Source organism: Montipora foliosa, chromosome 9 (assembly GCF_036669935.1).
Source record: "Montipora foliosa isolate CH-2021 chromosome 9, ASM3666993v2, whole genome shotgun sequence".
NCBI classification, from domain to species: Eukaryota; Metazoa; Cnidaria; class Anthozoa; order Scleractinia; family Acroporidae; genus Montipora; species Montipora foliosa.
Window position 1 is genome coordinate 34,599,072 of NC_090877.1, and position 5,000 is coordinate 34,604,071.

The 5,000-nt window shown below is 37.5% G+C and overlaps 1 protein-coding gene across 3 annotated transcripts in view; it reads right to left on the reverse strand.

The window, feature by feature from the left end:
* LOC137969916 (protein NLRC3-like) overlaps nt 1-5,000 on the reverse strand; it is a 28,397-nt gene that overhangs the window by 20,900 nt on the left and 2,497 nt on the right. Inside the window, exons 2-3 of one of the 3 annotated variants that reach the window (XM_068816323.1) lie at nt 4,920-5,000; nt 3,892-4,089 (exon numbers count right to left, since the gene is read on the reverse strand). The exon at nt 4,920-5,000 is cut by the window's right edge and continues 133 nt beyond it. The exons of the other annotated variants lie outside the window; for them this stretch is intronic. The gene's annotated coding sequence lies outside the window, so the exon portion shown is untranslated. The remainder of the gene's footprint in view (nt 1-3,891; nt 4,090-4,919) is intronic. 3 annotated transcript variants of the gene reach the window in all.

A 5,000-nucleotide genomic window follows, 5' to 3' on the forward strand; every position in this document is an offset into this window, starting at 1 on the left:
AATGCTTTGAACCATTCTAACAGTAAATTTTGATTGGCCTGTTTTAGCGTGCTTTATGAGAGTACAGATGCACAGCTGACGGCACTCATGGGATTTGGAAAATAAAGTTTTCCGAAAATATTTGTTTAATGCGTGAGGAAATTAAGAAAATCTTAAGTTTATTATGAAACAAGTAAAGAAGCCTCTCCTGTGATCTGTTCTGTTGCAAAGCCGCACTTAGGAAGCGGATAGAGCACTCACAAAGTAGGAAAAACATTCAACTACATTTCCTGCATGCTTTTTACAACAGAACAGATCACAGACGAGGCTTCTTTACTTGTTCATTAAAGGGAAAGTACGGTCTAGAAAAAGTTTCTCGAAATTACGAAAACTTTTCTTCAGGTATTCGGAAATAATTGCCGTTTTGTCCAGTTCCCTGTTAAAATGTGACAAGAGCACTTTGAAGATGCCTCTTTCGTGACTTGAAGAGCGCCATCTTGGATATGACGTGTTATGAAGTTCTTTGATCCCCGATCACTTTCTCAATGTTGTGTGACCTTTCTGCTTCGAGAAATTCAAATGTAAGATGAACTATGGTACAAAGTCTTGTAGTTCAATCAAACTAGGTGGAAAAGATCAGCCAGAGCAAATGAAAACAAGACAAAAACCTTGAACATGCGACAAAGAAATATTCGACAAGCGTAACTTTTTCACTTTCTTCCTTCAGCGACAGCCGTCTTCGATGCTTCAGCAAACGTATTTGTTTGCTTTCACACGGGGAAGCGTTTAATTTAGAATAAGCCGACGAAACTTTCAGATGTTGCTCAATACACGTAGCAAGGCTTACTTTTTCACAGCAACAATTACCGCTGTTGGGATGTACGCTTTCTAGGAGGATGAAACTAGACACATGTCTAGACTTGAGAACACATATAAGAATTAAAAAGCCCGAAGCTTGCACCGGAAAATTAAAATTTAAAGGAAAGTTGGCCAGCGAAAATAAAATGTGGATGGATTCCTCAAACGTGAAAACCTCACTGCTACATTGTCTGTTTGGATCTGTCATTTTACCAAGGAGGACTTCAAGCGGAATCTTCAGGTATATGAATATTGGTCTTGTTGACATTCGCTTCCTACAGAAACCTCAGTCAACTAGTCCAAAATATCATTGTATTGGAGCGAGAAAACTGAATCAAGCCATATGTAGACGACTTTCACTGTTATACGCTAATAAACGTAACTTGAAATGTGGTTAAATTTTGTTAGCAGTATAGAAACTACTGAAACGATTTACTCTTACCATTCGATGGAAATAATTATCTAAATCGATCGTTTGTTTTGAAGTTGTAACAGGGATCTCGTAGAAAGCCACGGTAGACAGATTAAACTTGATTTCCAGGCATTTATTTCACAGCAATGAGGGCGGGATAGCACTGCAAGCTCTCTTTCGCTTTGTAAAACTCCTGCACATGACTCACAAGTGAAATCCTGTTTAACGACCACGAGGTAAATCTGCTATGAGGTGGAGCAAATATCAATACAATTTAGCCTCTGGATTAAGATTCAAGTATACAAAGTATTGCTCTCCTCGCCTGTGTTTTTCTTCTTTACATCACGTACATTTAATCCTTGACTATTGCTACGTCATAGTCTCGTTTGCATACACAAAAACAAAGATGGCGGACTTCAATTTAAATTTGCCTATTTTTGAAGCGTTTGTTTTCTATTTAAACACATTTAGTCCAAATGAGTGGTCAAGTATGACAATACAGGTAAAGAACTTTCGATTCAGAGAAACTTTTTCTAGACCGTACTTTCCCTTTAACATTTGTTTTATATTTTTTGGACAAGAAGGAGGAGGAGATGGACCAACGAGCGCCAGAGCCGCGAGCCTCTAGGGGGGTCCGGGGGCCTGCATTTCGTGCATTTTGAGGGCAGTATGATACAACAACAGGCAGCCAAAAGCGAACTTAAAAGCATGGACATTACCCAAACTTTTGAACTTCACAATGGATTTTTTTTGCCGCAGAGACTCTTTCGTATGTCTTTTAGTTTTAGAGAATGTCACTATTTGAAAAGAACAAGAATAGAAAAAAAGTGAATCAGAACAGAACTATATTTACTTAGTCTTAATAAATTATATATTTTTTTATCAATTCAATTTTCTTTAGTCATTGGACAACAGAAAAATGGACCTCCCCAGCCATACGGCCTGGTACCTCTAGTGAATTTATCGGGCGCAGTTTCTAGAAAAAAATTGTTCACACTAAATTCTTGACATTTTCCCCTTATTTAAAAATAATTGTAAACATTAAAAAAGGTATTTACATATTATGAAGTCAGGCAAACCGGTTGGCAATCTATTATTAAAGTTTGTCAAGTGAGTAAAATCATTATTTAAAAATATTGAAGTTTTTCTTCACCAAGTGTACCTTTATTATCTACAAATAAATGAATGTGTACTTGACTGCAAATCCATCATTTACAAACAAGGAAAATTCACCATACCAAGTGTAAATTTATTATTTACAAATAGAGAATGTTTCCTTCACTGCAAATCCACTATTTTGATGGTGGTAAAAGAGGGAGAGGGCGTGGTCTACATCAGTCATTTCATGGAAAATAAAACGGTCCTTTTGCAATTCACTAAACAAAAACATAATGAAAATCACAGTTCACAGCGAATTAAACATGTATTTTTCGTTTCACGAAAAATCATTTTGGAAAATCGCGCCTCACGGATGCTATAGAATTTACGATTCACAACAAACATAGCTGATTCACATATCACTGGGAAAAAAGGGCCGATCATGCATGAGTTACGAAAAGACCCGCTTTTACCGCCGTCTCTTTATAAATACAGGACGTTCACCTCTGTAAGGGTAACGTTCTTCTTTATATATAAATTAATAATGAACAGATCCTGAGTCCAACCCATTTATACATCAAACAAATGAAGTTTGCCTGGCTAAGCATCATGAACTTAAGGACGTTCGCGCGAAAATCTTTCCGCATTGAAATTTGTTTCATTTCTCACCTGAAGTTAGGTCATAAATTACTTATTCCAAAAATGAAATTGTGGCGACTTTGTTTTGGAGAAAAAGGGAAGGGAAAAATGCCCTAATTTCGATAGTTACCTCATCATCACTGGATGTAGCCTCATCTACTCATCCGTCGAAAATCATAAAAATAATGTGTTAGAGTGAAGGTTTCAGTGCATAGAAATATACGAGTGGGTTTTTTAGATAATTACATGACGCTGGGGATGTCTTAAACAGTAGAGTTAATCCTGAACGAGTGTTTTAGCAAGCGCTACCCGTTGTAACTACTTCCGGGACTCAGGACACAAGGAAAGAAGAATTTTTAAAAGATAACTTCTTACAATGTGATTTTTTTCATTTCATCACATTTTGTAGATTGTAAGAAGAGCAAATGATTAGTGTCTTAAAAATAGGGGTCACTGACGATCTAAACGAGTAAAATTGATGTGATGTTGCGAAGCTCTTGGAAAATTTAGTTTGTCACGATTTTGCGTGACCTGTCGGGGAAGGACTGGAACCCAAGACAGGATCGATCGATGAAAGGCTTTTGTACAAAAAAACATTTCGCACATAGTAATGAAGTTTCAAGCAGGCGTTATCTTTATTTGGTTAGTGTTTTGTATCATATCTCTCCATTGCCATCTTTCTCATCTTCTGGAGTGTTGTTTTTGTGAAATGTAATTTCTGCCTGTTTCCTCATAGGTCCGCACTATTCAATTCTTCTCTATTTTCATGAGTAAAGGAAAAAAACTTCAACTAAGAAGTTTGTAACGTAATTAAAACATTTTAAAAAACCAACCTCATTAAATTTACGCAACGTCGCTAACCAAAACTAGCCTGCAAACGCAGACGCAGGCTAACCAAAACTAACCTTCCTCAAGTTTTCAAAACTTTCAAGCACTACTCGATTAGCCAACTTTACCAGCCTCCCGGTCCTTTCTCTTTAATGTTTCATGATGAATTGGAAAGAAATGTGCCATTCTTTAGCCGACCTGCAAATTTTTCCTTGGCCTTTTTGTTGCCATACGGGACCGTTCATTATTTATCGGGGGACCTGAAATTTTGGCCACTAGAAAGGAAATAAAATGGAGAAGTTAACCTTTTGTATATGAAATGCCTGGATGGTAGCTGAGGAGGTGTAAAAAAGGGTAGACGATGCTCCTGTATTATCAGAGTACATCACTGCTTACAAGTCACAAAAAATATGGAGAACATGTTTTTCTTCAATGCATTTGTCAAGTTACATGTATCAGAAGTGCACCTCTGACAATGCCAGAAAGAAGGTTCTAGGGTCATGCTACATAGAGAAAATTGCAAATTTCCAGAAAATTCATCGTAAGTGTGGAGAACTGTTTACAGAGTTTATTAGAGAGGGGTGCAGAGAACACCTAGATGGTACTCTTTGTGGTTACTGTTCAAGTCACCACTGGATTGGGCCTGAACTTTTGAGAGTTCCTCAGCTAGTTCCGGACCAGGCCAATCCTTCACACTTTCTTCCTGTTTGGAGAACGCCTCTCAACAATGATCAAGGCAAACCAAGATCTGTTGATGACTACCAGCCTCGGGTTCAGATTTCCCGGCCTTTTAAGTCAGGTTCTTTAAATCTCAAGAACAACAAGGCTATTGAGAACTTCTCAATGCAATATGCGACTGATAGCAATTTAGTAATAGGGCAATTGAACACCTTCTTGACATCAAGCGACAAGAAAATATCCGAGAAAATCAGAGGAAATTAAATGTACAAGAAGGAACTGAAAAAGGCTACGACAAATATAATTGGGAGGAACTAACCGTAAATGAAGGATTAAATAAACTAACTGTTTCTGAATTAGATAAATATCTGAACTATCATCGTCTGCCAAAATCTGCGAAAAAGTTGAACAAAATTAAGCGTATCACCTGTCACACGTGCCGATCAAACACTGCAAAAGTGCAATCTTTGGTTACAGCCCGGCTGATATGTGATGAAGACACAGACAC